General features: G+C 37.0%; 1 long non-coding RNA gene across 1 annotated transcript in view; it reads right to left on the minus strand.

The window, feature by feature from the left end:
- Positions 1-527: 527 nt before the first annotated feature.
- Positions 528-12,232, minus strand: part of LOC127466965 (uncharacterized) — a 52,787-nt gene continuing 41,082 nt past the window's right edge. The window contains exon 4 of the long non-coding RNA XR_007902909.1: positions 528-568. This is a non-coding gene — a long non-coding RNA (uncharacterized LOC127466965). The remainder of the gene's footprint in view (positions 569-12,232) is intronic.

The raw sequence follows: 12,232 nt of genomic DNA on the forward strand, positions 1-12,232 counted from the left end.
TTAGGGACATGATTAGACCTTGAAAACTGACTTAGAATGTGAATTTCTCATTCAAACGTATAGAAAGCCACTTTCTCAAGTCTCTCAACATATTTAAATTTCTTCTCTGCTTTCCAAACGTATTTTTAAGAACAGTACTGAAGCCAGCATGCACAATATGATTATTTTGTGTCTTTGCAATTAATCAGACAATACAGCAGAGTTAATATTTTAAGTATACTCTTTCCCAGCTACTTGGTACTTCAGGCATCTGGGCCTAGTGCACTTGCAGGGTTTTTTTTTTGCTCTTGAGCATCCCTGCCCATGGCAGGGAGGTTTGAACTAGGCGATCTTAAATGTCCCTTCCAAACCAAAACTGTTCTGTGATTCTGTGACTGAGCTTTTGTGTTCGGCCTCCATACATCCTGTCCTTGCTGTGGTATGCTTTTAGTGATGGTGGGCTCTTGTGCATTCATGTTTGAACTACTCTCAGCTTGTGTCTCAGGCTGAAGACTGGCTTGTTAGAGCATGTCATTGAATGGGAAGTCTGTGCAGAGTCATGTTCTCAGCTGAAGAGCTTCTGGTTCTTCTGCAGGTGACAAAAATACAGCAATAGGTAGCCGATGTTTTAGTGGAAGAATCCCAATTTACTCACACCCACCCCACCTCTCAGCCCCCCTCACCCCCAAAAAAGGCAAAGTATCCAGAACATCACCAGACTCAGGAAGATGGGAAGCTCACAAAACTGCATTGTAAATCAGAGACTATTAAGTTATTATTTCTCTCCCTTCAGATTTAAGTCACTGAGGGTTGTTTCGTCCTTGTCTGTCTAAATGTAATCTCCTTAGAAGCAGGTTGTTTTTTAAAACGATATTAAAAACCCCTGTAAAACCAGATCCTCTCTGTTTTCTGCTCAGTAAAAGGAGTGAACTGAGAAAATCCGGCCCATTAAGTGTAACCTGTGCTGTTCCTCTGTGGAGGAATTTTTTGTGTGCATGCGTGTTAGGATCTATTTAAAGCATTTTCATGAATTGTGTCCATTTAAGCAAGTAATTCAGATTGTTTGTAACAGTAACCAGCTCCCTCATTGCCTACCACTCCATGAATCTCTGTCAACTAAAAAGTTTACCTGCCAAAGGTTTTCTATTCTCCTTCATCAAAAATATCCTCAAATCATCAATTAAAAATATTGATGAGAATTAGACCAAAAATGGTCTTTGAGGAACCTCACTATTGAGTTGCCCAATTCATTAATGTCTTCCCAGTCATTTTATTTTCAGATGTGCCTGCAATACCCATTTTTAATAGCCTCAGTGGATGTTGGATGTTGCTACTTCCTTATACTGTCATTTTTAAAACAGTAAGGTTTTAAAATCAAGATGTCATGTAGTACTAAATAATTTATTTTTTTTAATCCAAATATTTTATCAACAGAAATGTTACTAACATCCAAACTCATATCCTGTCAGAAAAGGTTAGTGATTCAATTGAAAAGGCCTAGTTACCATGGAACTTGTTGTCTGAAATAGTTGGTGTTTTGTTTTTTTTTTTTTTACTTTTTTTTTCATGTTGATAGTCTTTATTTTTGAATGATCTATTTAGATATCTTAGGAGTCAGGTTACTCAGACTTTAAATCCTTATCAGCACCATCTTCACTTTCTTTTTTTCTACAGACTTCTAACTATGGAACCAAGTTTACTTTTTTTAATCATGTAGAAATTATCTGTTTTTTCAAGAGATTTATCAATAATTAACAACATTTGGAAAAGCCCTGTATCCTTTAAAAATAGTAGATTGTACTGTCATTATCTTTCCTTTCTCATTTATATATTTGTGGCTTTCATCAGTCTTTTCAAAGCAATTTGAATAATAATAATCATAGTAATTATTATTTAAGTATCATTATCTTAGTCACACCTGAAATATTGTCTTTTTTGAGGTCTCTAGTAATGAATGTGTAATTTGTTTCTAGTTTCCTTAATACTTCTCTGATACTTCTGTGCTCCCAAAATACAGTTATGGCGATAGATGCTTCAATTTTTGGGAAACTGTTCTTATTGTAAAGTGTTTTCTTTACCAAATGCTGCTTGAAGGAAATAAACACGACATAATAACTGGTTTTCAATTCATCCACTAAGTTTTTATGTTAGGTTTTAACACTTCTGTCACTGAAACTCAGTCTTGCATTACATCTGTTGGCTGCTGCACATGCTCACTAAACAAATTATTGTTTGCTGTTTTAAAAATTATACTTGCTATTTGAAAGGAGTGGAGTGGATGATCCCCAGTATCCCATCTTTGGGTTTGTGTGCTATAGTTCCTAAATTCTACATTATCTGCTGGAAGGATGATCTAGACACAGTGATGTACTGTGTTACTAGTAAGCTTGAATTCCACTGTCTTAGTATTATGATTCATTCCACTGGGTTTCAGGTATATTTCCAATACTTTGGGTTTTTTTCCTCTATGTATGAGTATCTTCAATTTTTCTTGCCTGTTACTTAAGCAGATAATGTTCATTGCTGGGAAATATTATTTTTTTTTAAATATGTCCTTTGAAGAGTTCAGTGTAGTTGTATTTATGTTGTGAAACTAAGCTTACATGACAGAGTGTTTGTGCCATAATTAGTCTGTTGAATGAAAAACCTTTCTGGCTACCCAGTCATGTTTATTACTTTGGAGAGTGAGATTTTACAAGGGTGATGCCAACTGAAGCATAAAGCTCCCTCTACCATTAAAGACTTTTCAGTTCTTCACAACCCAAAATCCTACCTCTCAGTCCCACACTAACATTATTGCTCAGCCACAGCTAGCCGATTTAGCAAATTCCTTGTTCTTGAGGGAAAAGGGATGTTCATGACATAACTTTCTAGATATTCCCCTCCAACAGCCTGAGGTCTTCTTGGATCAGTGGAACACAGGTTGGTAAGGTGTCAGAGGCAACCAAAGGAGGCTACTGCCAGAGGAATCCCTCCTTATCATCTTCTCTCTTTTACTACTGGAACGAAGAAAACTGTCCTGGCTGTGAAATGTCCTGCCTGTTCAGCTGCCCCTGGAGCCTTCTCTCCACAAGCAGGCTCTCACAACCTTGGGGGAGGTCAGCGCATTTTGAACTAGACCATAGTTCAGTTCTTTCCTCCAGTTGCTTTTTCCGTCTCTTCAGATGACTCATTCGGGATAGTGATGTACCTTAGGTCCATCTCTGAAGATACACTTTCAGTCAGACAGCCTGCAAATTGACACTGGAGCTTGGTACGTTAGTGCAGTACATAACTTTAAGATGCATACTCAGTCTTTGGCAGGCAACAATTGCAATGATGTCTACATTGTCACCAAAATATGAACATTAGAACACTTTGACCAATTTTGAAAATTATGAAAGTAATAAATACCTTCATTATTTTTTTCTCAAACTCATTTCTCACAAATGAATGATTTGTCTTTAGAAGTAAAATTGCATTGTACTTATTTCTGCATGATTTCCCGAATTACCCTGAGAAGGTATAATTTTATAAGATTGACGGGAACAGGAAAAGTTTACAAGAGAGAAATAATCCATCAGATACCAATTATATTATGTCCTGTTACTTTAGCTTTGCAGTCTAGATATCTGGTAAATTAAAAACAAACTGCTAAGTAATTTCAGTCGGGCTTTTCCTGCTATTTTTTTCAGATTTTTGCTTTCCTTTCTTTTCTGCTGTCACTTTAATCATCCAGGTTTTTTGTTTTGATCAAAGTCAGAAAGATCATTGTTTTTATTTGAAAATAACTAGTACAACATGAATCTCTCTTGTCTTTTTTAGGATATGCTTATTTGTGATCTACTCTAATAATTTACAGAGATGCTTAAGAGAACCTGTACTCATGGGTATAAAACTGGCAAAACAGAAATCCCTGTTAATGTGAGAAATAACTTTCTTTCACTTAGTTTAAGTACAGTGTTGAAATGAAACATTAGTACAAAGAGATTTGTATTTTAGAGATCAAGTTATTGTGGTATTATGGTAATAATAAAACATTTTCATAGGTCATCAAGCTTAAAAAGAAAATGATTGATAAGGTTAGGGAATCTATACAGAAAATTAAGGCTATTTAACGTATTCATGACAGACCCCTGAAAACAATAAGAGCCTTATTAAGAACTTCTGTTGCTAGGAGACAGTAACCACAGTGTCAGAATAACATGTTTTTATTTCATATAAGAAATGCTGGTTAACACACATAGTTAGATAATGAGTAAGGATAGCTAGGTGATGTAAAAGACTGCATGAAATGATTAATTTGTGAGATATGAAGGTAATAAAAACTGCAGGTCTCAGCGTAGTGTGCCCCAAGAACAGACTGATGACCAAGACTTGTTTGAAGCAGTAGGTGGTTACCCTGCTCTAAAGTATTCAGGTGAAGTAGTTCCAGTTTGTAAATCAAATAAGAATGAATAAAGGTAATAAACAGCTTTGAAAAATGAGATGTTTATACAGCTGTTTAATCTTGCTGATAGAGAATCAGGTTCAGTATGGGAAAGAATAGCATGGTTCATAATGTCATAGAATAAACTAAACTGTCTAAAAGAAAAGTTTCTAAAATCATCAGGACTTTAGAGAGATATGAAGGAGGGTCTGTGTCACCCGGACACATGCAGTACTCTATTCTGGGAGGTGCCAGGAAAGCTTTGGGAAGACTACAGCTAAAAAATATCCAAATAGTAGATTCTTTGTAGAAACAATTTCGTGACTGATATGTACTAGTTGCTTTAACCAGAGTAATTCTGAAGTAAGTATATAAATATATGGATAGAGGAAATTTGATCTGGAAAGCATGATCCATATCATTAATGTGTAGTTATAAAAGCCTAACAGAGGGGGTGTCTTGTTGAACTTCAACAAGGTACATCATAAAGCTCACACCACACTTTGGTTGTGTACATATTCTCCACAGTGATCCTGTTTTCCCAGTTTTGCTAGCATTAAGGACTCCTTATAGGCCACGTTGACCACATTCAGCTGGACTCCAGGCAGATACAGGAGCCTCTGACTCCACTTGCCTGGTTCCCCTTAGCATTGGTGCTTTGAGCTGGAAAGTGTATAGGCTTTGGTGTATAGGTTGTATATGCAGGAGAAGATATTTTTTAACAGCGGCATCCTGTTATTCTCCCAAACATCTTTTCTACATCTGCTTTGCATGGAAGCAGCATGCAAGCTGGATGTAGCCCCTAAGCAACCAGTTTAGGCACACTAAACTGCTCATCTAGTTCTCCATTTGTCATTTCAAAGTCAGGAAAACTCATAATTAGTGTTGCCTGTGCAGTTCTAAATCTGTTTCAGTGTGTATGTCCATCCTGATAAGAGTGTTTAATTACATAGTCGTGGCCATTTTTTTCTCAATCAGTGAGAACCATCAGTCCTATAGCTATTGAAAACTTTTCCTGTTATATGTTCTTAGGCCTCACTCATTGCTGGATAGACAAGTCTTGTTAATTCTCCTGGGTCTTTTCAGTGGTATTTATCACTGTTGTGTTTCATGTGTCTTTCAAATAAGAATGAATGTCTTTTCATATGTGAAAGGTTGCTACTGTTATCATTCTATAAAGAGGAATAGAGATAAATGGTTGACATTAAAGTTGCTAATTTTGAGCATCCAATCTGAGTTGTCTACAACTTGGTATTTGAGTCAACTACAATACTACTGAAGCCCACTGACTTCTGCACAGCTCTTTCTCTGGGTGGCTTCTCCTTATTGTCTAGGATTATCAGCAAGGACACAGATGCTCTGTGACCTGTACTTGAGATCTCCAATACTGGCCCAGAACTGCGATTGCTGACAAAACCTAAATCCAAAATGGACTTTGTTATTCTGAACCATGAATTCTCCCCTGGAAACACAGGTAGTGTATATGCTTTCTGAAGGTGACAGATACCATCTTTCAAAGAGGGGAGGAATAGTTAACACCTCTTTTCTTATCCAGTATGCTATCAATTACAATTCCCACCTAGGCTGAGACAGGGGCTCCTATTTTTGTTCTTTCTGAGGGTTTGCAAACCTATCTGATATATTGGGGATTATCTCTACCCTACCAGCAAAATATGGTGGAGCTGGAACATCTTACTAACTCCTGTTAAAATGGTTACATTTTCATGCATAAGAGTTTGGGGCTGGTATTTTTTGTTTGTTTTTTTGGGGGGGGGCAGACAGGGAGTTAAACTCATTTGAGGATGGAAGAGAAGAATGTGAGTCTTTCACTTAAATATCAGAATATTCATGTGCTGACATTAATATTTCACTGTATTGTAGCTCCTGTATAACGGAAGTTCTTTAGCTGGAACAAAATATCTGACCAATGCTCTTGACTGAATCACCCCATGCCCTGTTTTCTCCAACCTCACAAAAGAACTCAGTTTTAAGTCCAAATACCCAAGTGTAGACAGATAAAGCAGAAATAAAACAGTGACATTTTGGATGGTTTTACTAAAGCCCCAAACAAGTGAAAATGTAATTTTATGATGGAACCTTTTGGTGATACTTTGTCTCCTGTTTTAACTTACTGTTATTTAAATTGCTGCAGCAGAACTGAGAAGGGGGAAAGTTTCTGACTCTTTGTTTTTCTTAAAATGAAATAATTTAAATATCCACAATAAGAACCATAATATATTTGGCATTGCCCTTCTTTGCGTACAGATAGTTGGGTCACACTCATTCTTTCCCCCTTAAACAAGAGTCTTAGCATAAGGTCACAATAGCTGTGAGCAAGTTTATAAATACAGAATTGGTTTTATTTGAAATACTGTTTTGGAATAACAGGTGATTATTCTTATTTTAAAGTTTTTTTTTCAAAATTAAGAATTTATAATTATGAAAACTGAAAAAGCGTGCAACATTAGCAAGAGCTTAACCAGAAGGAAGGAAAAAAAAATGTGAACTGATTTTCATGAATTAGGGAGTTTTTTGGAAATTTCATTGGTCTTATTGATGGGAACCTTTTGAAGCTCAGTGAAGACAAATGCCAAGCCCTGTACCTGGACAGTAAGAACACCTCCAGCACAGGCTGGGGGACAGCTCTGGTAAAGAGACCTGCGGGTCTTGGTGGACCGCAAGCTGAACAAGCTTGAATAAAAGCAGAGTTGCAAGATTGATTCCCTTGCTATTGCTGGACAATTGCAGGTTTAGCACACTTGTATATCTGGCAGCATTTAGGACTTAGACTTCTGCAGGGAAAGAAACATACAAAGTAAGTACTAAGTGCTGACCATATTTTTTTAAAGCATGGCCTACGAGCTTTGACTAGAGCCTTTTGCAGCTTTGGTGACTGTAAACTTTAGCCTTGGCTGAACTGTCAAAAGAACAGATTCCCATGGGATAGTCAGTAAGTTTGATCACATTTTCCACGTATCACATCTGTGAGCCTGCCTGTTAAAGGCAAAAATAAACAACAAACAAACCAGTTTTCATGCTGCAGAACTTCTAAAATGTCTAAGTCAGAAGAGTATCAGCAAAAATATTGCAGACTGAGAATTCATTTTGAGGGTTTTACATAGCTTAATCCAATAACTGGCTGTTATGTCCCAATGAAAGAGTAGCCAACTGTCTAATTTCTTTAGTCTTACTCAATTGTTTTGGCTTTATCCTCTGAAGGATACTTCAGAAGACATGATCAGTAAAAAAAAGCAGTGTTTGCTCTACAAGGTTTACTAGTCTGGGCATAATGTGATGCTGACAACTAGGCTGACAGTTTCTGTACTCACGCTGGTTTGTGTCCAACTGGGGAGGTACATATAGAAGGGTTGTTTCTACTAGTCTATATCCCTCTGCCAATGCCATATCGTATGAAGAATAAGCTGTGATTATAATATATGTGACGTGGGAGGTCTTGAAATAAGTTTTAATCTCGGTGATTGGCAGGAGAGGCTGAATGGCTTTAGCACAGAGAACTGAAAAGTGTATTTCTGAATTGGTTTCACCTTTATTTCAGAGAAATCAGGAGGGTGGCAATTTCATAATTTCTTACAAGTGTTATAAAGATCTAGAGAAGAATACTGTTCATTTGAATTTGGAAGAGAATCCAAGTGAATGCTTTGCATCAGTAAACTTCAGAGTGCTCTAGTAATTCGTCATGCTTCACAGGAAGAAAAGCAAATTGAAGGAAGTGCGTGTGTAGTGCTCTTAGCACAGTTTTGGATTTAGCTGAACTTTTCAGTTCACTGGCTTGCATGACATTAAGAAGACAAGAAAGGTCAGTCAAATGGCAACATCAAAAAGGTTCTTAAATTCCAAGGATGGCTCTTGACTTTGGCCAGGCTGGTGAATCCTTACCTAATTGTCATGGTATACCAGCAGACAAGCACTCCACTCCATATGTAAAATTATGTTCTTTTGATTTTTAAATAACATGCCATGATATAGCAACATTCTTGAGTTCCCACCACAATAAAACAGATTTTTTTGAATTTGCTACTTAAGATTTCTAACAGATTCTAAAAGACAGAGGCTTTGATTTGTGTAAAGCTGTTCATAGTACTGTTTAAGTTTTGACCTTCCCCTTGATGTGATTAGAAGTGGGAATATAATTAATATTTCTTCACTAGGGCCAGCAGGTCGGTAGTTGCCCAGGAAAGGAAAAATGTAATATCAATGCCAAGTAGGAGCTCTGCTTTTTGAAGTTCTTTCTTGTACCAAGTGGGGTTTCAGTTTGGTAGATAAGGGAGCTGTAATCAAAACCTCAAAAATGCAAAAATTAAGGACTCTTTGAACTACTTACATTTGACCTACAAGTTTCTTTAATCTCAGTGTATGTCCTGAATAGACCTTTAGCCAGTTTCACATACAGTTATTCACTATACTCAACTCTTCTTCACATGAATGGTGTTGAAAATTGTAGTAAGGCTGGCAAGCTTCCAGAGTTAGCAAACTGTTACAGAAGCACCTTCATTCTTTGGAGAGCAAACAGTAAAGAATAAAGGAGTGTTTCTCAAATGTCCACAGATGGACATTAGCCCTGATCATTTATGGGTGGATGCTAGCAGAATAGTGGCATAAATTAAAAATACCAATAAAATACTATTCAAGTGATTTAATTGAAGACATCAAGGCCAACTAGTTCAAGAAAGAAAGTGAAAATAAATAATTCCAGAGATGACTGCTGATTTAACTTGTTGCAATTAATACACTTCAGTGCCCTTGAAATGCCTCAAATTGATGAATGCAATGGTAATGACTACTGAATCCATCAAAAATAAACACATTCATTGTGGCTGACTTTTGAATTTAAAACAACCAGAACAGAAAGTTAAGCCATCAGGCAAATTTGAGGCATCTCACCCCTGGAGTATTCTCATTTCTTGTGTAACATAACGCCTGTGCACACTTAGTAAGAGGAAACTGGAGTGAATGGGCAAGACCTACAGAGGTGATGAAAACCATCATGTAACAGAGAGTTTTCTATAAGTTCCTAAGAGATATTTATGCATCAGTTCATTTCCAGGCTGAACACATTTTGCAGCTGTGGGTGTGCATGACCACTGAGAGAAACTTTTCTGTCCATAAGTACATATTGATTGTTTCTAGGTACTCCACTATGAGCATTACATTTGTTCTCCCAAGGCAAAAAGCCAAGTTACTCCTTGGGACTATTTTTTGGATTCTGTTAAATGGCATTTTCCTCTGTATTGTAATGATTCAAACAGCTGAATGGACAGATCCTGGCCAGACTAATTAGTGCCCTTTAAAAATTTTGTGAACACCGGGCCTACTTTTTGTTATGCAGTGGAATGAGAAGTTTCAATGCCTTTAGAAGACCTGCAAATAGATGCCACTGTGGATGCACACCACATCTTAAAGCTGATGTCCCAGAATTCCAGATACTGAATCAATAGCTGTTGTATGGGTGGCTTCAACTGCAGTGTAAATATATATAATGACAACAGCATTACATTTGATTGTCTAATAAAAAATATTAAAAAATAAACCTGAAAGCTAAATGTAGGATAGAATATTTCAGTTGGAAGGGATCTACAATGATCATTTAGTCCAACTGCATGATGGCTTCAGGGCTGACCATCAGTTAAACATGTTAAGGGTGTTATCCAAGTGCCTCTGAAACACTGACCGGCTTGGGGCACCAACCACTTCTCTGTGACTGAAATGCAGTATGGAATCCCTAACAATCCCTTATAGGTAACTGCTCCAAAGAATTGCACCTTAGTCACATGGTTCCATTTTATAAGGAAAGACTGTGCTAACTTTCACTACTTTATTTATAATATAGTTACTGTTTTTTATTTGCTCTGAAAGATACATAGGGGTTTTTTTTTGGGGGGGGAGAGGGGGAGGCTGGGGGGAACCCCCTTCTGACTATATTGTTCCAGCCATCTTAATTTTAAGTTATAATGGGCAAATTCCCAACTTTCTGGTATTCTCTGTTAGAAGCCAATCCCAAGCCTGTCACTCTGATGGTAAGGAAGAGAGTCTTTGGAGAGGCAGCATCTCATTTGCAGTGAATTCCTGGATGGTTTTTCTTAAATTGGCTCTTCCCCAGGAGTAGCTTAAATGTGGTTATCCATTTAAATAGTTTACTACTGGGAAAACAATGCTCTATAAAGTACAAGATCTCATTTGCAAAGGAGGTCCTGGGGACTGAAAGTGGATATACACGTGCCATGTGCTACAGTCTCCATCTTCTTCTTTTCCTGCTGTTCAGAAATAATTTGAAAATTACCTAAAATAGGAACAGTGTATTCAATGGCTGATCAACAGGCTCAGATCTGTCTCCACAGCAGAACCTGCAGTGGTAGCCTTCAGCAATAGTTCCTGTAGTCCACAGAAAAAAAAGAAACGAGTGGTTATTGGGAGGAACAGCACAGCCTCTTCCCAGGAAGGATGTCTCAGAGGAAAGGCTTGGCTGTGGTGTGTAGGAGCCTCTGGCCATGACTGTACTCCTAAAGTGGATATGCCTAGGACTGTTCTTTGGTCATGAGAGCATCTGCCCGTAGCAGCTTGTGTCCATGCTGATTTAAAAAAAAAAGAGGGGAAAAAAAAAAGGAATAAGTCTCATGCTCTGAAACAGAGAGGCTGCCTCAAAAATTTCTGGCTGGGTGACGCTCTCTTGAATCATGCCTATGCTAAAGTATGCCAAGGATAGGTCTGATAGCAACAAAAGTTACTGGCTTTCAGTACAACATCTCTTCTCAGAGATCCCTTGGAATTATATAATAAAAGGGTTTTCTCTTTCCCTAGTTTAGGTAGAGAATAAACTAAATCTTTGGGTCATTCATGCTTATTAAAGAGCCCAAACCACGAGTGATAAAGTTCTAGGGAGACAAGGCTGCTTTCATACATCCAACGTTTCTTCACTTGACATTATGGAGAATATCTCTGAGCAAATATACTTCAAAACCATAACAGGCACAATGACTGCCCTGAAAATAACAGCCCTCTTATTAATGACAAATGAGCACTGGCTCTTGTTACTTATATGCTTCCTTGAAACAGCAGAAAATGTTTTAAACACTATCACAAAGTCCAGTAATGCGATGATATTTGTTGGAACTAAACCTACTATCATCTGTAGTTTTAGTTTTATTGTCCAACAGAATTTAAAAAAAAAAAATCTCAGAAATAATTGTCTATGTTCTTTTTGGTTTGTTTTTGTTTTGTTTTTGTTTTTGTTTTTTTTTTGTTTTTGTTTTTGTTTTTTGGTTTTTTTTTATTTTTTTCTTTTAATTTTATTTTACTCAATGCTCCTTTCAGACTGTTGTGCGTTCCATGTCTGGCTGCAGTCTTTTTGGAGAGTTTAAAAGACTTCAGAGACACATCTTAGAGTTTTAACACAGCTACAAAGTGTTGGGACAAAATGGGGAGATCTTCAAATGTGACTTTAATTCTCTGCTGTAGTGTCTATAGCAACAGTGGTACACACTTTTCTTAGCATACTATTAGCATTAAAATTTAATAACGTGTAGGGGATATCTGGGCTGTTACACATAGATGAAGAAGACAAAAGTCCTTTTCAGGTAAAGCACATAACTTCAAAATATGCATATTTCTCCCGTATATTCCCCATTTTTTCTGTCATCTATTTTATCATAAACAAAAACTAGTTACAGTCTCTGAAGGAAGGAGTAAAATTAAAGAATGCAGGTACCACTCCTAGGTTTTCCAAATTCTCTAAAAAACAATGATTTAGATTTTCTAAATTGACACAGTTACTATATTCAATAAATGATTTTTATTTATTTTTGAGAGGGTAACTTGGAGAAGTGAGTT

Source organism: Manacus candei, unplaced genomic scaffold (genome assembly GCF_025592945.1).
Source record: "Manacus candei isolate 608988 ecotype Guabito, Panama unplaced genomic scaffold, ASM2559294v1 h1tg000011l, whole genome shotgun sequence".
Taxonomy (NCBI): domain Eukaryota; kingdom Metazoa; phylum Chordata; class Aves; order Passeriformes; family Pipridae; genus Manacus; species Manacus candei.